The sequence below is a fragment of the Macaca mulatta genome, chromosome 8 (assembly GCF_049350105.2).
Source record: "Macaca mulatta isolate MMU2019108-1 chromosome 8, T2T-MMU8v2.0, whole genome shotgun sequence".
Taxonomy (NCBI): Eukaryota; Metazoa; Chordata; class Mammalia; order Primates; family Cercopithecidae; genus Macaca; species Macaca mulatta.
Window position 1 is genome coordinate 105917901 of NC_133413.1, and position 21501 is coordinate 105939401.

Here is a 21501-nt window from a genome sequence, read left to right on the forward strand (position 1 = left end):
ATAGTCTAGGGGAATAATGGAATAATTAAATGCATTTCTTCCATCTCCAGCTTTAACTAAGATCGTGTGGTAATGGGGCTGTCTAAAGTTACTTAACTGTTTTGTTTGATAATTCAGGATAACAATCATTTGACCAAGAAATAATTATGTAAATAAGACACAAACAGACTGCAGTACAGCTATATGAAAATAATTATGGTTAATTTCATTCTCTTTCATTTGCTCACAATTTTTTTTTTTTGAGATGGAGTCTCGCTCTGTCACCCAGGCTGGAGTGCAGTGGCATGATGTCGGCTCACTGCAACCTCTGCCTGCTGGGTTCAAGCAATTCTCCTGCCTCAGCCTCCTGAGTAGCTAGGACTACAGGTGCATGCCACCATGCCTGGCTAATATTTTGTATTTTTTAGTAGAGATGGGGTTTTACCATGCTGGCCAGGCTGGTCTTGAACTCTTGATCTCATGATCTGCCCACTTTGGCCTCCCAAAGTGCTGGGATTACAGGTGTGAGTGACTGCGCCTGGCCTGCTTACCAATTCTTAAAGAAGATATCTAGTCATTAAAAATGATATCTCACATTTGGCCAAAACTTTATTCTTCCTAAAATATGTTTGCATAGTTTGTTTGATCTTCTTACCATAATCTTACGATTCAAGCAAGGATTATTATTTGTGTTTTACCCAAGAACAAACTAAGACTCAAAACATTCGAACAAATCCTCAAGTCCCTCAAATCTGCCAAAGAAATAATATATGAGATTTTAGAGCTGGAAGGAATCTCATGAGATGATACCTGTTTTCGTAAGCCTCATTAGATGTGCTTAATAATGTAGTTGATTGAGCAGTCTTTTGATCCAACTGCCACTGTAAGGTGTGTGGTGTTACTCTCTCGTTTTGCAGTTAGGTATCTGGCAGGTTTGCACCTTGGCCAAGGTCACATGGCTGGGACGCTTTGGTGGCAGCATGCACACTTCACAGTGGGGCACACTTCACAATGGGGCACACTTCACAGTGGGGCAGGGGAGCTGCTCCGAGGTTTTACTGTGCATCAGTTAAGGTCTTGTTCTAGAACATCCAGACTCACTTGTGTACCCCAACTTGCACCCTGAATCTGCAGGGGAGATGTGACATGAAATGAAGTGACTTGCACTTACAGGCAAACAGCAGTCTCCTCAGTTATCAGAAAAGCGATGATGTCCCATACTGAGGGGATCCCTGTACACAAAAGCAGATAGTAAGCCTCTGCAGGAGACCCCATGGCAGGTGAGCTGCTGGGTAACTCACTCATTAAAGAGTGGGCTCCACCACTGATGATACCAGCATCTTGCCTGAGGAGTCTTAGCGTACTAATGAAGCTACCACAGCTCGCAGACAGCAGAGACCTAGCACAGAGTCTCCTAGAAGAATATCTGGCACAACAAGCTGAGGTATAATATATAAGGGAGGGGTAAAGAGTTTTCCCCTCTGAAAAATGGAACACTGATGACAACAGATTTCTTCAGTGGATTTAAATCCTATTTAAGAACAGAATTATCTAGTCAGATTGCATGCGGCATTTTCTTCCCTTCATAATAATGGTAGCAAGAAAGTTGGAAAGCAGTACAACCTGAGTATCCCTTTTCTGAAATGCTTGGGATGAGAAGTGTTTCAGATTTTGGATTTTTTCGAATTTTGAATATTTACATTATACTTAAAAAATCCAGAAATCTAAAATCCAAAATGTTCCAAAGAACATTTCCTTTTAGCATGACCTTTGAGTGTCTTGCCAGCACTCAAAAAGTTCTGGGTTTTACAGCATTTCAGATTATGAACTTTTGGATTATGGATGCTCAACCTCAACTTTGTGCTTTGAACTAGGTAAGCCCTTTTGAGGGTTCCTTTCAAATTCCTAAACTATAGCTTTGGGAGTCATTAAACTGAAAGCTTTCCCAGGATTTGTGGTTAACTGAATTGTATTAAGTTTCCTATTATTCCTCTAGTCTAGTTATTGTTTTAAAAACAAAGCGTCTGACTAACTTATAGGGTCATTAATTTGTGCTTTATTCATATCTTGGCCTCAAGAAGGTAACTAGGCCTTTGTGTTCTCTTGCCTCAGGTACCTCAGAAGTTGCTGGAAGACCTTTCTGTGAAGGGATTATGCCAGGTTTGTTCCAAGAGGAAAGAAATGGCTTGGAGGGTGGAGTTGGACGTGGACAACTTGGGAAAGTAGGAAGTATTTCCAGAACTGGAAATGGGTGTGAGACTGTAGGTTCTTGGGCAATGAACAGCACTGGGGTTCCTCACAGTTGTTGCTGGGAACCCCAGAAAGGAAGGTCCGCTGGGCCACTTGACCTCCAGATGCCAGAGCACCCCGCCAAGGCAAAAGCATGTGTCCTAGCATGACATGTAAGCACAGCACCTCCTGTCTTCATGAAGCCACCTGGCTTTGAACCCTGAGCTTGTTTACAGTAGAGCAGTATGGACCCTCTTCGCATGTTAGGACCAGGGAAAGTCCCACAGCACCTTTGAACGATGTCCCCTAGCGGAAGAGGACATTGATAATAACTAAAATGAAATTTCTTGCCAATTCATTGGCATCTGGAGCAGGTTAAATTTGATTTAGAGAAATATTAAGAAATCTATCATTATAATATAAAGATAGTAGACTAACAGTACATGTGTAGATCTTAAAGTGTACACTACACAGTCACACCTGCTATCTCCTTTTGTCTTTATAATAACTCTGTAAAGGGGTTAATGTTGAGGTCAAATCACTTTATAAGTGATTTTCCCAAGGTCCCAGAGCTTATAATGGGCAAGGCAGCTCTAACTGTTGCCCCTTGTAAAAGGGGATCCCATACTTCAGGTCTGGGCTATCACATTCATTTTGTTTCTCCATCTGCAATGGAGGCAACCATTTAGCAAACATTCTCCAAGGAACTACAACACACTGGGCCCTGGACAAGGCATGGGGATCCAATACCCAGTAAGACACAGTCCCTGCCCTCAAGGAATCTCAGCCCTGAAGAGAAGAGCTCCTGGGGAAGGATGGGGGCTCTGGTGTGGGGAGCTGGGAGATGAGGGTTCAGGGGAAGGCAGGAACCAGATGGTGAATAAATGTGCTCCGAATTTTGGTTCAGCAACTGTGAAGACCATTATAGGGGTTTCACTTTTTTAATTTTAATTTTTATTAAACTTTAAGCTCTGGGGTACCTGTGCAGAACATGTAGGTTTGTTACATAGGTATACATGTGCCACGGTGGTTTGCTGCACCCATTAACCCATCATCTACATTAGATATTTCTCCTAATTCTATCCCTCCCCTAGACCCTTACCTGCCAACAGGCCCCAGTGTGTGATGTTCCCCTCCTTGTGTCCATGTGTTCTCATTGTTCAACTCCCACTTATGAGTGAGAACATGCAGTGTTTGGTTTTCTGTTCTTGTGTTAATTTGCTGAGAATGATGGTTTGCAGCTCATCCATGTCCCTGCAAAGGACGTGAACTCATCCTTTTTATGGCTGCGTAGTATTCCATGGTGTATATGTGCCACATTTTCTTTATCCAGTCTATCATTGATGGGCATTTGGGTTGGTTTTAAGTCTTTGCTATTGTGAAGGAGTTTCACTTCTTATTTTCTTTTAAAATTACAGAAGTATTGAATTATTAATGAATAATTCAGTTGGAGTCAATTCAAGCCAATAATAAAACCAACACTTGTGGAAGTACAACACATGCTATCTAAAACACTTGGTGCCTTAATTCAACAAATATTTTAAAGTGCTAAGCCCTGTGTGATGCTGGCAACGCAGTGGTAAACAAGATGGGTATGTCTCTGTCCTCAATGAGTTTGTATTCTTGTTGGAAAGAGATAGAAAATACACACCTTAGAAGGTGACCTGTTTTTAATATTGTTAAGTTTTAACAATAATATTATTCATAGTAATATTATTGTTAAGTTTTTTTTTTTTTTTTTTAAAGCAGGTCACTTTAAAAAGCTTTTTTATTTTAAGTTCCAGGATACATGTGCAGGACGTGCACGTTTGTTACGTAGGTACACATGTACTATGGTGGTTTGCTGCACCTATCAACCCATCAGCTAGTTATTAAGCTCTGCATGCATTAGCCATTTGTCCTGATGCCCTCCCTGCCTCCTCCCCACCACAGGCCCCAGTGTGTGCTGTTCCCCTCCCTGTGTCCATGTGGTCTCATTGTTCAGTTCCCACTTATGAGTAAGAACATGTAGTGTTTGGTTTTCTGTTACTGTGTTAGTTAGTTTGCTGAGGATAATGGCTTCCAGTTTCATCCATGTACCTGCAAAGGACATGATCTTATTCCTTTTTACGGCTGCATAGTATTCCATGGTGTATATGTACTGCATTTTCTTTATCCATTCTATCATTGATGGGCATTTGGATTGATTCCATGTCTAAAAGCAGGTCTCTTTCTAGGGTGTGTATTATCTATCTCTTGGATTCTTTCCATGATAATACATTTAGAACTAGTTCATTCTTTTAAATTGCTGCATAATATTATTCCATAATAAAGATGTACTATATTTAACTCTTCTTCTATTGATGATTACTCCAGCTGTTCTAGCTCTTCTGCTGTGACAGACAGTGCTGCAATGAGCATCCTTAGACTGATATTCTTATTGGTGCTTTTTTTTGTTGGATGGGGTTCTAGGAGGGACAGCTGGCCCTAAAGGTTCATTCTTTTTAAAATGTTAATATATACTGGCAGACAACTCTTCAAGCAGGTTGTGGCAATAGATAAACATGCAGAAGTCTGCATTCTTTTTCATTCTTTGACGTTCACAATCTCCTTACTTTTTGCCAATCTTATAGGTGAAAAATATAACTATTGTTCTTTAAAATTTGTGATTACCAGACAACTAGACCTCAAGAATATTTCCATATGTTTATTAAGTATTTCATTTCCTCGTAAATGAATCACCTTTGTCCATTTTTCTGTCGTATTGTTAATCTTCTCTCCAGTGTATGGGCACTCTGTATACATTAGGCATATGTACTCATATAGGTACTGCATATTTTTCCTCCCATTTTATCATTTGCCTTTCAACTTTGTTTATTGAGTTGCCAAAGGGTTTTCAGCAAGGGAGTAACAGGTTGTATTTCCATTTCTGAAAGTCCATTCTGCAAGCACATGGAGGATTGATGAAAAGGAACACAATCAGCAGGGCAACTATTAGGAGTTTGTAGGAGGGCACTATTCCAGGAAGTGAATGGTGAGGGACTGAGTTAAGTCAGTGGCAGTGGGAAGTGAGAGGGAAAATTGATTTGTGAGTGTAAAGCAAATGATATGACTTTGTGACTGATTGAATAGAGGTTGCAAGGGAAATTGAAGTTGACTTTCAGGTTACTGACCCAGGTGAGTTAGGGGCTGTTGGTGGCACTTACTGAGAGGGCATGTGAGAATGGAGGTATGAAGTTTGGATTTGAATAGGAATTTGGGGTGTTTAAGGGATGTCTAAATAGAGAAACTCAATAAGCTGTTGGGTCTTGGGGTGTAGCACACAGGAGAATGGGCTGGGCTGAGGAGCAGGTGCGAGGACGTGGCAGTTCACAGATGGTCACTGCAGATGTGGGAGTGAGTGAAGCTGCTCTGAGGGAATGCGGTTTCTGAGGGGTGCAGGGGTCTGAGGAGGAAGTCTGTGAGCATCCACATTTGTAGAGTTCACTGAGAAAATGAGCTGGTAATGAAGGCTCTTTCTTGGCTTGAGGCCGCAGATGGCAGCCCACACTCACCAGCAACAGAGGGGCCCTCAGTGGGCAGCTGTTTGCCCTGGTGTGGGGCCTTCAGTCTGAGAAGAGGGCTGTGATGGGAGTCCCACCCCATCTCTTGCAGACAATTCTCTCTATACCCCTCTTCCCCGCCTGCAACCTCGGCAGGATCCAGGGATTCTCCCAGTTTTTCTCTCATTGAAGGCTGCAGTCCTGAAGTCTGACTGTCACCATTTCTTTGCTTCCCCCTGCTTTAAGCCGAGGCCAATGCACCCCACCATCTGTGTTTCTCTCTCTTCACATTCTCCAGGGGACCTAGGTCTCTCTTTGACCCCCATTGCCGAGCTCAATTTACCATTTCAGTGAGAGGTGGTGGAATCTTTCACTAGCTCACTACAGCTTAACTTATGCCAAGGAAGTGAAATGAATTCTTCTTAATGAAGTTCCAGTGAATGAGCTCACCCCACATTTGGTTTTTGATTTAAAAGACCACTCCAAGATCTTGTCTGTCCTCCAAATACCAGAACACTGGCCTCTGTCCATATGGGAATATTTGTTGTGTAAACCAGATTGATATGTAGCAATTTCAAAAAATTATTTATACCTAATTTTTGTCCAATGGAATGAGAGGAATTCTAGGCTGCACAGAAAGATAAGACATCAGTGTTTGTCTCTATTGATAGTGACACAGGTTTACAGAAGGACTTATGAACATAGACATGATCTAAGAAGCCAACGTTTATGGAAGAACAACACACGCTATGTAAAACACCTGGTGCCTTAAACAGGAATATGATACTTTCTCATTTATCCAAATGTGACTTGGCAATTAACTCATAGTCTCTGGCTCAGTGGCTGTTTGTCTCTTCACTTTGATGCAGTATAAATTTGGCACAAATCTAGGGCCATCCATAGTTGAAACTGCCATTGCCAGTGAGTCATAACCATTGAATGTTATGGTTGGAAGGGGCTTTAGAGATCATCTACGCCAACCCCCTCATTTTTCAGATGAGGAAACTGAGAGTAGAAACTTGCCTAGGATCATATGACCAGCTGACATCACTGGATGTAACCTGGGTTTCCCTGATCTCCAGTCCTGTGGAGCCAGTACACCACCACAGTGTTGTTACTTAGTGGTAGTCAGGAATGGGTGGATTGTGTGTTTGGGTGGCTATTGACCCCTGCTGTCCTTCATTTAACTCTCCCCACCCGCAGTGTCTCCAAATAAACATACAAGTTGCTGTGGTTTGAATATCCCTTCTAAAACTCATGTTGAAGTTTAATTGCCATTGCGATGATGTTAAGAAGTAGAACCATTAAGAGATGAACAGGCCATGAGGCCTCTGCCCTCATGAATGAATAAATGTCATTATTGTGGGAGAGGTTTGTCATCCAGACAGTAGGTTGTTAAGAAAAGCGAGTTTGGTCCTCTCTTGCTTTTGTGCATGCTCTTTCAGCCTTCTGCCTTCTGCCATGAGATGACACAGGAAGAAGGCCCTTGCCAGATGCAGAGCCCTTGACTTTGAACTTCACAGCCTCCATAACTGTAAGAAATAAATCTTTGTTTTTTTATAACTTACCCAGTCTCAGGTATTCTGTTAGAGCAGCACAAAATGGATGAAGATGCAAGTACAACCCTGCCTTTGCTAAGCAAACTCAGCCTTAGACAAGGCCTCTGACTTCCCATCTAAGAAGATAGGTACTTGTAAGCTCCTCCATCTAGAAATTATGTATTGGGCTTTGAGGATTGAATGATGAATCTGGCAGCAATGCGACGGATATATTAGGAGTTAAGAGAAGTGTATAATTTACCAGACATTAGATGATAAAGAAGGACGGTGAGATAACGGGCTACCCATAGTTCACCTCCATTTTTCTCCACTTGTTTTTATATTTGGCCCCAGTGATGTGTACAGTATCTTAAGCACCAATGGGGTTTTTTTTTTTCTAAAACATCTTCCCCCTTTATACTGAACTGGTTAATGAACTGAGTAATAATAATGGCCAGGAAAAAAAAGTGAAAATTTATTTTGTTGATGTTTGTGTATATAATCATGCCAGTAAAAATATAAAATAAATATTATAGTACAAAAAGGAAAAAGTAGTACATTAAAACTTTTAACTTATATTAATGTGTTTTTTTGAGAAAAGGGAAAAATCCTTATATCAGTCAGAAATGGTAATGAATAATAATATTACAGTTTGTTATTGAGCCTTCTGCAAATTTGTCAATGGCAAATTTATCTTCTTTGAATATTCATGTTCAATAGGCAGTACAGCCAGATTCATCAACTTCACTCATAGCTGATACAAAACTTTCTATTAATTTCAAATTTTTTTTATGTACGGCAACAAATATATAAATAGGAAAAGTCTCATACATAGCCAAATTTGATAGAGAATCATAAAGATCCTAATCATAATATTCCAGAAATTGCAATACTGGTCGTGTCTTTTTTTAAGGCACATTTCTAGTGTCTTTCAGATATCTCTCATTAGAAACATTTCCATTAAATTACTTTCACTAGAAAATTCATTAGAGATCTCTATTATTTCTGGTAAGAATTTCCAAAGTTTTAATTCTTAAGCAAAATATCATTTTAAAAATGGCTGAATGATGGAGAATATTGACATTTTTTGATCCATGATTTTAGAACTAGTACCCAGGTCTTGGAGAAAACATTTAAGGGATTCATATATTGCCTTGTAATTGCTTTTGGCAATGTAAGACCAGCATCTTTTGTGGTTTCTTCTGGCATCCTTCAAAGTTTGATTCTTTTTTTCTAGGAAATGTAAGGAAATTCATTTCCTTACATTTTAATGTTGCATAGTAAATGGCCTTCTCTACTGTCTCTGCGAGTTTATCTAAAGGATCAGTTTCAAAACTTGCTGTCTTGCTATACATTGTTCAAGGTGAATTCTGGTTGTTTGCAAACATTTTTGTGTCTGATTAATCTCATTGTATTAGTTCATTTTCATGGTGCTGATAAAGACATACCCAAAACTTGGCAATTTACAAAAGAAAGAGATTTAATTGGACTCACAGTTTCATGTGGCTGAGGAGGCCTCACAATCATGGCAGAAGGCAAGGAGGAGCAAGTCACATCTTATATGATAACAGCAGGTGAAAAGAGAGCTTGTGCAGGGAAACTCTCATTTTTAAAACCATCAAATCTTGTTAGACTTACTATTACAAGAACAGTGCAGGGAAGACCCAACCCCATAATTCAATCACCTCCCACCAGGTTCCTCCCATGACATGTGAGAATTATGGGAGTTACAAGTCAAGATGAGATTTGGGTGGGGACACATATCATTCACAAACCATATCATTCCATCCTTGGCCCCTTCCAAATCTCATGTCCTCACATTTCAAAACCAGTCATGCCTTCCCAAGAGTCCCCCAAAGTCTTTTTTTTTTTTTTTTTTTTTTTGAGACGGAGTCTTGCTCTGTCACCCGGCTGGAGTGCAGTGGCCGGATCTCAGCTCACTGCAAGCTCCGCCTTCCGGGTTTACGCCATTCTCCTGTCTCAGCCTCCCGAGTAGCTGGGACTACAGGCGCCCGCTACCTCGCCTGGCTAGTTTTTTGTATTTTTTAGTAGAGACGGGGTTTCACCGTGTTAGGCAGGATGGTCTCGATCTCCTGACCTCATGATCCGCCCATCTCGACCTCCCAGAGTGCTGGGATTACAGGCTTGAGACACCGCGCCTGGCCAAAGTCTTAACTCATTTGAGCATTAACTCAAAAGTCCACAGTCCAAAGTCTTATCTGAGACAAGGAAAGTCTCTTCTGCCTATGAACCTGTAAAATCAAAAGCAAGCTAGTTACTTCCTAGATACAATGGGGTTACAGGTATTGGGTAAATACAGCTGTTGCAAATGGGAGAAATTGGCAAAAGCAAAGGGGCTGCAGGCCCCATGCAAGTCCAAAATCCACTGGGGCAGTCAAATCTTAAAGCTCCAAAATTATCTCCTTTGACTCAATGTGTCACATCCAGGTCATGGTGATGCAAGAGGTGGATTCCCATGGTCTTGGGCAGCCTCATCCCTGTGGCTTTGCAGGGTACAGCTTCCCTCATGGCTGCTTTCACAGGCTGGTGTTGAGTGTTTGCAGCTTTTCCAGTTGCATGGTGCAAGATGTCAGTGTATCTACCATTCTGGAGTCTGATGGTCCTCTTCTCACAGCTCCACTAGGTGGTGCCCCAGTAGGGACTCTGTATGGGGGCTCCAGCTCCACATTTCCTTTCTGCACTGCCCTAGCAGAGGTTCTCCATGAGAGTCTTGCCCCTGCAGCAAACTTCTACCTGGACATCCAGACATTTCCATACATCCTGTGAAATCTAGGCAGAGGTTCCAAAAACCTCAATTCTTTACTTCTTTGCACTTGCAGGTTCAACACCACATGGAAACTGCCAAGGTCTGGGACTTGCACCCTCTGAAGCCATGGCCCCAGCTCTATGTTGGCTCCTTTTAGCCATGGCTGGAGTAGCTGGGACACAGGGCACCAAGTCCCTGGGCTGCACACAGATGGTGACCCTGGGACTGGCCCATGAAACCATTCTTTTACTCCTAGGCCTCCAGCCTGTGATGGAAGGGGCTTCCATTGCCTCTGACACATACTGGAGACATTTTCCCCATTGTCTTGGAGATTAACGTTTGGCTCCTTGTTACTTATGCAAATTTCTGCAGCTGGCTTGAATTTCTCCTCAGAAAGTGGGATTTTCTTTTCTATCACATTGTCAGGCTGTGAATTTTCCAAACTTTTATGCTCCGCTTCCCTTATAAAACTGAACACCTTTAACAGCACCCAACTCACCTCTTGAATGCTTTGCTGCTTAGAAATTTCTTCTATCAAATACCCTACATCATCTCTCTCAAGCTCAAAATTCTACAAATCTCTAGGGCAGGGGCAAAATGCCACCAGTCTCTTTGCTAAAATATAACAGGAGTCACCTTTGCTCCAGTTCCCAACAAGTTCGTCATCTCCATCTGAGACCACCTTAGCCTGGACCTTAGTGTCCACATCGCTATCAGCATTTTGGGCAAAGCCATTCAACAAGTCTCTAGGAAGTTTCAAACTTTCCCACATTTTCCTGTCTTTTTCTGAGCCCTCCAAACTGTTCTACCCTCTGCCTGTAACCCGGTTCCAAAGTTGCTTCCACATTTTTGGGTATCTTTTAAGCAGCACCCCACTCTTCTGGTACCAATTTACTGCGCTAGTCCATTTTCACACTGCTGATAAAGACATACCTGAGACTGGGAAGAAAAAGAGGTTTAATGAACTTACAGTTCCACGTGTCTGGGGAGGCCTCACAATCATGGTGGAAGGCAAGGAGGAGCAAGTCATATCTTACAAGGATGGCAGCAGGCAAAAAGAGAGCTTGTGCAGGGAAACTTCCATTTTTAAAATCATCAGATCTTGTGAGACTTACTCACTATCATGAGAACAGTGCAGGAGAGACCAACTCCCATAATTTAATCACCACCCATCAGGTTCTTCCCATGACATGTGGAAATTGTGGGAGTTACAATTCAAGATGAGATTTGGGTAGCACTCATCCAAAGCTTCACAACAGAAATAAAAGATTACTTGGAAAATAAAAATAATTATATAAAGGAACGAATAAAACTTGAGCTGATCATTTTGTGCCACATTTTCTTTTAGATGGCATAGTACTTCAAAGGTTGACATTAACTTCACAAAATTTGTCATTCCCGTGGGCACAGCTTCATCTTGCCTGGAAAAGCTTTCTCATAGTTATACCTACATTATGCAGAATTTTCCAACAAGGAGGTGATACTGAAGTGAATGAATTACTTTTTCCTGAAGTTCCAAAAAAGTAAGAACTTTAAGTAGTCACACAGAATGTCAAAGTATTTCAAGCTCTATTTCTGTGCCTTCACAATCACTGTGCTATTATTGTTTGTTTTGAATCTACTGAATAAATACAGGAATATGTAGAACTACAGGGCTGGAGAGCTGAATTGTACTCAAAATTAACTTCTGAATTATGCCCAACCCACTCTCCAAACAAATGTGTGCCACTGAGTCTGCATGTGTTGAGGGTTGGCTGTATAACTAGGAGTTTTCTGAATTAACCTTCGTGCATAAGATAATATTAAATAACAAATGAAAATGTGCTAATTTGAGGCTTGTGTATTAGTGTTAAAATGGAAATTGTAGTAATTGTTTAGAACTTAGACCAACTAAGGATTTTTTTTTTTTTTTTTGGAAACAGTAGCTTCTCATTGACATTGTTTAGAATTGCCAGCATATGGTGATAATAAAAAGCAGATTGACTTTTTAGTCAGTTTTATTACTGTTTTTACATCCTCTACAGAAAATGTTCCCAATGTACCAGTTAGATGCACTTGCTTCTCCAACCTTTGCATGCCACTGCCAGTGTTCATTCTGATTCTAATTTTTGGAAGGTGCCTATGTACCTGGATGTCTTTGTCCTCCCATTTCTGTTCTTATCTTGCCCTTTAGAGATCTTGCCTATCCCCGACCCTTTCTTTGACTTCCATGAAGACATGGCAGGAAAGGAGAAAGAAGATCAAGGTGTCATGGCAGATAAAGCAGTTACTCGATACCACCTTCCTCCTTGTCTGTTGCTCTTCTCTGTAAGAACTAAAAGTGTGAAGATGAAGTGGGTTAATGCAAGTCTCATATTTAGAACTACATTTAACACATAGTAAATACTTAATCAATGCTGGCAATTACTTGCAAATAATCAGAATGAGAGTTTGGCCATCTGGTTAGAGCAAGTCCTTGGAATGGGGGCATCATTAGACTTAGATCCTTCCTTATGCCCTTTCCTCACATGACTCGAGTGTTAGGAGACTGAGTCTTCTGCAGAAGTTACTTTCTCTACCATGTCGAAGGAATCATGCTTCTGTATGTGACTGTCAGGCATTTTGGAAAGGAGACATATCAATCATGCACACTGGACATTGTCATCCTGGTGTGGCACTGGCTCTGGAATTGAGTCCTGGGTCATTAAGGTTTCTCATCAGATACCTTCATCACCAACACATATTCAGAGAGCCCAATGTGAAAACAGGGACTTGTGCTTCCCTCAGATTTGCCCTGGTAGATGAGTATTACATTGAGGGCAATAAAATCATGCCTGCCAAAGAGAATTGCCTAATAAGGGTAGGGGATCTTCACTCATTTTAAAAAATAAAACATAATTTACATTACAAAGAGAATACAGAGATTAGTGTTTTCTATGTGTTTTGAAAGTTCTATACACTAATTTCCCACTTAAAGCAAAATAGCTAATATTTCTGTCACAGCTGAAAGTTCCTTCATTATTTGTTCATTTAAAAACTGGATCCATGTCTTCAGACCTTGGCTACCGTACAAGAGGTCTAAGGCAAAAAGAGATAGTGGAACTGGACTGGGCGAGAGCGGGTAGTAGTGTAATGTGTGATATCTTGGCCCACAGAGGAATGCTAAAGACTGCCTTGACAGGTGTGTTCATGAATGGCCCTTATAATCAAGGAAAAGAATTTACTCCAAAAGACAAAACAAAACACCACCACCACCACCAACAAAAACTCAGCTAAACTAGGAAGAGTTTAGGAATCTTAATTAGATGTAGCATTTCCATTGGTGTCAAAGAAATATCTTCATGATCTCTTGCTAGAATGGGTAATTTGAGCTCTCAGTCTTCCAGATTATGTAAAGAAGCAGTACATAAATATCACTCTGTCCCTGGCTTGTTTATTCAACTCTTGACCTGAGCTTTAGGAGGCAAATGTTTGGTCACTACTAATAGACCAGTAGAGCAGAGGCAGCATTTGAGAAGAGCTAGGGCTCCTTCCATGACACTTGTTACCCACCAAAAATCTAATGATCTCAGAATGTTTCTAATCCATGCTGATTATGATAAATCCCTATTGCCAAACTAAGTCATGAAACACTGATTCAAAGGAAAACCAGCCTCATGCTGCTTGCTGTGTATCAGTGAACTGCTCAGCACCTTCTCTTTCCATGTCTTATTTTTTATATGTTTGACTATGTTGATGTTATACAGCTGTGAAATTGTGTAATCTGCATTTATGTAACCCTTGTTACTTGAATCTGAACTAAGAGGATGTTCTATTTTGCCAAAAACTCTCGGTTAGCTTAAATACAATGAAATAACACCACACTATTAACACCTTATGTGCTATGAGAAACTTCACATTTAGCAGCCCAAAGGTTAAGGTTTGGACTTCCAAACCTTACAGTGTTGGAGTCCTCTGTGTGTGTGTGTGTGTGTGGTGTGTGTAGCAACTTGTCTTTTATTTTTAAGGGAGTGCTCACTTGAGAGTGCAGCAATCACTTAGATTTATACAGAGCTATTTAGGAGAAAACTCAGTGTGAGCAAGTTAAGCTGTTCCTCCAGTTCACCAGCAGATTCGTCAAAGCATTAACTGGAGGAAATTCTGACTGGGTAAGCAACAGTGGATTAAAAGGGCTGGTAAAAAGATCTAGACTAGAGGATATTTCTCTTGGTGGTGATCTTGCTTCAGTTCAAGGTTAATTATGAAAGTAATTTCGAAAATCTAGAATTATTTTGAAAGGGAAGAGCAAACTCAGAGTTGGGTGTGTATACAAGGTGTCATCCCTGGAGAGTTCCCTGTAGAGGCAGAGGAGCCTCAGATCCAAAGCAGGCAGACAACTGAACAGGAAGCCTGACACAATGTACTCCCATGTCTTGGGCAAGATTTATAACCATCATGTTTTACCCCCTGATTAGAATGGGAAGAAAAAGACCATGTTGCTTCCAAGGTCAGCTACTTGGGACAGGCAGATGTGAATACAGGACAAGGTTAGGTGCTAAAAGTTGCGGGTGGGGGGACTTGGTGTGTCGTATGTGTGTCATATGATTGTAGAACAACTCATTTTTCTACAAATGAAAGAAAGTCCATGTTATCCTCTCTCCCTTAACACGAGAATGAAGTGCTTCCCACTCAGGAGTGATTTTTTGCAGGATAGATAGAGAATAAGTATGCAGGACCAGCTGGAAGCAGCTCTGTGAGATTACTTAGATGTGGTTTCAGGCATGTGAAGGATGCCTCCAAGACAAGGCAGGACAGTTACTGCCTATATTTTTAGGATTTTAGACTACTTTACAAGTTGAATTTGTATTGTTTGTGAATCTTCATTTCTGTGTGGGTGCTTTTTCTGCAATTAGAGGGTTCTAACGCCAGATGGCACCTTTGTTATAATCATAAGGTCTGAAGAATTGGAATTCTCACCTAATATATGAGTGTGTATGTGTGTATAAATGTATAGATGTATTTATGCACCCTTAGTGTATGTACATTTACATACGTATATGCATATATGTGTGTGCATATACTTTATGTAATGCATGATGGCTTTACAAAAACTTCAACATGGTGGCAAAAGAGGATAGACTTTGGATCTTGACTGTGTGGAATCAAAGCCCAGCTCTGTTACCTATTAGCCTTGATGATTTCGGAAAGTTATGTAATCTACCTTTCCTCATTTGTAAAATGCGGTTAAATAATAGAGCCTATTTCATAGGGTTGTGAGAGATAAATGAGTTAACATATTTAAATGCTTTGTGTAGTGCCTGGTATATGATAACTACATAGATGTTAACTCTTATTTACGTAATTTATTCAAAAGTTGATCTGTGGCCAGGTGTAGTGCCTCATATCTATAATCTCAGCACTTTGGGAGGCCGAGGCAGACGGATCACCAGAGGTCAGAAGTTTAAGACCAGCCTGGCCAATGTGGTGAAACCTGTCTCTACTAAAACTATAAGAAAATTAGCTGGGCGTGGTGGTGGGCATCTGTAATCCCAGCAACTCAGGAGGTTGAGGCAGCAGAATTGCTTGAACCTGGGAGGTAGAGGTTGCAGTGAGCCAAGATCACGCCATTGTACTCCAGCCTGGGCAACAAGAGTTGGTCCTAATTAGACTCTTGCCCTAGTGACTGGTCCAGGTAATCCAGATATAAGTCCAGATATAAGTCAGTCAGTAGATAGCATTGTCCTGAACACTGGAATTTATCCAGGTGCAAGAAGGGTTGTTGACCTAGGTAATCCCAAAAAAATGTGAGTGGAAGTTTTCTGGAGCTTTGGGGAAATAAGGTGTCTTGTGATATATTGATTCAAACCCTAAGCTGCTGAAATTCTTGCTACTATATGGGAGACAAACTGAAGATGTTGCTGATTTCATACAGGAAGAATAGAGAGACCAAAGAAAGCCAACCCTTGAAGGTATTATGAAACTGTTGGAAGGGCAGGTCCTGAGACCCATACAGTCCTTCTCGATACAAGATCAAAATACATATCTATATTAGCCTGTTCTTGAACTGCTATAAATAAATATCTGAGACTGGGTAATTTGTAAAGAAAACAGGTTTAATTGGCTCACAGTTCTGCAGGCTGTACAGGAAGCATGGCAGCATCTGCTTCTGAGGAGGACTCAGGGAGCTTTTACTTATGGCAAAGGCAAAGTGGAAGCAGGCATCTTACATGGCAGAAGCAGGACCAAAAGGGTCGAGGGAGGTGATACAGACTTTTAAACAACCAGATCTCCTCTATCACTATACAGTACCAAGGGGGAATGGTGCTAAACCATTCATGAGAACTCTTTCCCCATGATCCAGTCACCTCCCACCATGCCCTACCTCCAGCATTGGGGATTGCATTTCAGCATGAGATTTGGGTGGGGACACAGATCCAAACCATATCAATATCTTTATTAAAGTAGCTGAATCAGGCCATTACTAGTAATTACTAATCCTGTAAGATGATGTAATATGAAAGTAGAAAAAAAAAAAGCAAAATTCCTGGATCCTCCTTCTTCTTCTTCTTTTTTTTTTAAAGACAGAGTCTTGCTCTGTCACCCAGGCTGGAATGCAGTGGTGTGATCATAGCTCACTGCAGCCTTGAACTCCTGAGTTCATGTAATACTCCTGCCTCGGCCTCCTAAATAGCTGGGGGACCTACAGGCACATGCCACCATGGTTGATAATTTTTTTTTTTTTTTGAGACGGAGTCTCGCTCTGTTGCCCAGGCTGGAGTGCAGTGGCCGGATCTCAGCTCACTGCAAGCTCCGCCTCCCGGGTTTACGCCATTCTCCTGTCTCAGCCTCCCAAGTAGCTGGGACTACAGGCGCCCGCCACCTCGCCCGGCTAGTTTTTTGTATTTTTTTTTTTTTAGTAGAGACGGGGTTTCACCGTGTTAGCCAGGATGGTCTCCATCTCCTGACCTCGTGATCCGCCCATCTCGACCTCCCAAAGTGCTGGGATTACAGGCTTGAGCCACCGCGCCCGGCCGGATAATTTTTTTAAAGTAAATTTTGTAGAGATAGGGTCTCACCATGTAGCCCAGACTGGTCTTGAACTCCTGGACTCAAGCGACCCTCTTGCCTTGGACTCCCAAACTGCTGGAATTACAGGTGTGAGCCACCATGCTCAGCTAGCACACTGGACCCTTCTTTACTAATCCTCGGCTACAGTGCAAAATTCTTGGTTCTTCTCTCCTTTCACTTTAGAGTTTCAGAGAACATGCTTCAGTTCTTTGAGCTCACTGATTTAATTCTGTGTTTAAATAATGATGTTTATCTGAAACATAGCTCTGTGGGTGAATTTGTAATTGAAATCTCTGGTGCTGTAGCCTCCTTATAGCCCTAGCTTGATTTTTAGACCTTCTCTCTCAGATAGAATAAACTTCTGGAAAGGAGGGGAAGTTAAGAACAGCATAGTACAGTTTTCCCCAAGCAAGAAAAGAACTTCTGCTAGCTAATGGTTGTTATGTTAGAAACAAAACCAAGTCATAAGGTTTCTGTGGTCAAAGCAGTTTAGAAAAAAATGGGTTTAATAAATGTAATTATTATTTTTTAATTGCAATATCTTTCAGACATCTAAAAAGTAAAACATTTTATTTGCTATAATAAACATTGTAAAACTAAACAGCATGAAATCTTGATGGCTTAACAGACTAAGATGTATTTATAGTTCATGACATGATCCAATGCTAGGGTTCTTGCTTAGGACGCTGCCTCTGAGAGGTCATCTATAAAGCCAAACTCAATTCATTGGAATTTCATCATCCTCAACAGTAGCTTCCAAAGTCACCCTAGGTTTATATCCATTCTAGACAGCTGGAAGAAGCAAAGAGCAGGGAAGATGGTACTTGGAAAGTTTTCAATAGGCCAGGCCAGAAAGTGGTGCACGTTATTTCTATGCAGAAGTCACATCTCCTTGGCCAGATTCAGTCATATGGCCATACCTAACTGCAGTGAATACAGGGAAACATGATCTGGATAGAATCCTAGGAGGACAAGGAAATGGATTGTAGTGAATATATAGTAGTCTCTGCTACACACACTTTAACTCTCTAAAAGAGAGGCTGGTAGTATAAGGCTTTCTCAAACTCACTTATCGACAGACCTCCCACCATCATTCTAACTTCTGTCCGCTCAATTATTCCTTTGACAAATGCTTATGTTGTGTTTCTTCCCTTGCACCCACCTCTTCAGTGGTTGCTGTTGGTTTTCTGCCTTCCAACCATGCGGGGGAAACAGAGAAATGCCGCAGAGAATGATTTTTGGGGATCATATTTTCATATCCAGAGATGGTGTATTTTCTTAGACACTTATATTTTAATTTTCTGTTTAAGAAGACCTTATTCATGCTTTTTGCATGTATGTTTCTAGCTATTGGAAGCAGAGTTTGGACCCAGCCATCAACATTTTCCCCCATACAGCTATTGCTCCAGGACCATTAAAACTCCATTTAAATAGCAACTGTAGTACTTTCCAACAGCCTCCTAAGCAAGACAGTTGCCTTCCTTGTTCCCCAGTGCCTTTCCACATCTAGTGCCGTTTTGAGTCCCCTAGTGTCTTCCCACATCTTCCAAGACCTTAGCGTTCCACTGGCATTCCCCTTCCTGTTTTCAAGATGACTATTTCCAGCTTTATTCACCTTCTCTTCTATTAAAAACTCATCACCATGAAGGCAGAAATGACGGACAAGCTTTGTGCATTATTCCTGTCTTTAGTATTTACATTTTATCATGGGAAAAACATGAAAGGAGGGGAATACACTTCTAATGATAGTAGACCTTGAAAAGGTGGTTTGGGAGGGACAGTATTACCAGCATTTTCAGAACATTGCAGCTTGGGTATCTTTCTCTGAGGCCCATGTATGCAGTTAGTCTTGACTAAAGGTGCCCTAGTATTTCTTCTAGGGAAGGCACAGCAACCCTTAATTTGGCCCTCATGCCATTTCTCTGCACATAGTGATTTTATTACAGGAGAGTAGGATTTTCTTCCTAGGCAAGTTTATGAGATGTCACTTCCCATTACAACGATTACAAGAAATTTAACAAGTTTAATTTCCTTACCTGTTTTATTCCACTTTGGCCTCAAACCTAATTTGTCAAAATATAGGAGGACTCTTAGATTATTACCCTGAGTGAAAATATGACCACAAATTTGCTCTGCTCTTCCCAACCCATCAATTCTAGATATTTAGCTCTATTTGTACCTGAGCATTTGGGGGCATAACAGGAAATGGATTATTTCACACCTAATAAATCTCTGATCAAAGCTTCCTCTTATCATTAAAAGTAAATATTTTGGCATATAAGCATTAAATTTTACATTGTAAAGTGAAGAGCTTGCTTGTCATTCTACAGACTCCATTTCAGTGAAGGAAGCTGTGTCTCAGAAGTGCGTTTCCTCCGGAAGGTTGCATTTTATTAATTTGCTCCAGAAATTTTGCCAAGACAAATTACAAAAATGAGGTCAAAATTTGTACATGAATTTTGGAAACCAACATTTTATACTAAATTTTTGCTTTATAAAAATACTAAAAAAGAATTTTAATTTTATGATTGACATGAATATATTCTCTGGTGGATGGAGTATTTGAGGAATTTTTCTTATATCTATACTATTTGGTAATGTATATGTTTATTTGAAAGAATTTTAATTTGAAGTCAAATCCAAGATGATATAATAAATATGTAATTTTTTGAAAGACCAATTCATATTTAACATATTGTTTGATCTTATGGAAATCAATGGCAGTTGCAAAAAGATCAATAGTAGGTACAGATTCAAAGAAGGTACTTTTCTCCTCCTTGTTATTGTAAAAGCTATTTATTTTTAAACACGAAATTATACTTTTGGTCAAGATTATAAGTCCTAGATATTGTATGAGAACCTGGATATATCTTACATATTATAAGATGAAAAAGGAATAAACTTCAAAAATTTATCTCATGAACAATGAAAGCTTCAAACCCAGCAGTGAACATCACCATATTGTATTGTGGTTTCAACAGGAAAAGATACAGAAGCCTGCAATCCTTACATTTTTGGTAAAAGCAGCAAGTGTCTACACATTATTGTTGAATCTCCCTGCTCTTTATCAAGTCCTCCAGCTACAAATTTTCAGTGAGTACACAGGTCCCTCCAGAAACCAGGGGTAATAATCATAGATGACTCAATATATTTTTCAAAACAATGCAGATGTGAAGCTTTTGGTAAACAATATAACTTGTGATGAAATAATGAAACCAGCTAATTAAATTAGCCTCCCAGTTTCCTGCCTCAATAACAGTTTGCTGTGTAGATATATACATATGTCGTAACCTTGAATGTTGAATTTAGATCTACTTTTCCATGTTTCACAGAACTTGTGTCCAGTATATAGGCTACCTATAACTCTTATGTTGATGAGAGTTAGATTTTCCTACAATAATTTATTCCTTTTTAAAAGGCAATAGCATCAAAAATTAAAAGCTTCCTATGAAACCTATGAAAACACATTTGTTCAGCTGGGACCACAGTGACCCTTTTCTGCTTCCCTTGGATTCATCTGAATTTGGTGAGCTTAAGGTGAGAGTGAGAGACACCAATTCAACATAGAGTAGGGGTGTGTTGAAGGTTGCACAGCTCTAATTAAAAAAGCCACTGTATTTTTATGGCAGGATTTTGGAGGGTTGCACTGATTTCCTGATGAACACTGACAAGACTATTAAAGCTGTGAAACAACATCACTTGAATATGGCACTGAATGAAAGAACTAGCTTAGCTATGCGGCTCTTGGGTGTTAGTAGCTGATTAAACTAGAGCCACGGGGAAAATTATCTTTGGGGCCATCCATTCATTTTCTCAGTTTTGTTTGTTTCTCTGTACAAATTTCACAAAATAGGTAGAGGGGTTTCCCTGCTGCAGTCTTTAAACTCCATGCATGGCACAAAAGATAAGCCAGTGTGCCCCTGGGTCTTTTATTTGCCCCAAGACACCTGGTATGCTATGCAAAAGAGATTCTTATTTTTATATATTTATTTTTTTTGAGTCATATTTTGACTGGTTGTATCTGTATATATTTCTGTAAAGGCAAACTAGACTTGTCAAATCCATTTCAACTTTGATCACGTCATTTATTTTTTGTGAATCTTTAACCTCCCTGAGCCTCAATTTTGCCTCAGCTATAAAATTGTCATGTTGATGCCTTGCAAGTTTATTGTGTGAGTTAGAGATATACAAATTGCCTAACATAGGTTCTGGCATAAAGTAGACAGCCAATAAAGGGCAACTTTTGTTATTATTATTCAAACAGTCTAGTGAGAGAAAAATGTAGAAGTTATTTGCTATTTTTATCAGACAGGCACAGGAGAGGAGGAACAAATGGGTTTTTCCATTAAAGAAAATAAAATGGAATCTGAACACTTGCTTGAAACTAAATTTTAGATATTCGGTAAGTATTGGCATAACTCTTTGAATAATTAATTTTCAC

General features: G+C 40.3%; 1 long non-coding RNA gene across 1 annotated transcript in view; it reads left to right on the plus strand.

Annotated features, from left to right (window-relative positions):
• Positions 1-21501, plus strand: part of LOC106999837 (uncharacterized) — a 550889-nt gene that overhangs the window by 255270 nt on the left and 274118 nt on the right. The window contains exon 3 of the long non-coding RNA XR_013396931.1: positions 2092-2139. This is a non-coding gene — a long non-coding RNA (uncharacterized LOC106999837). The remainder of the gene's footprint in view (positions 1-2091; positions 2140-21501) is intronic.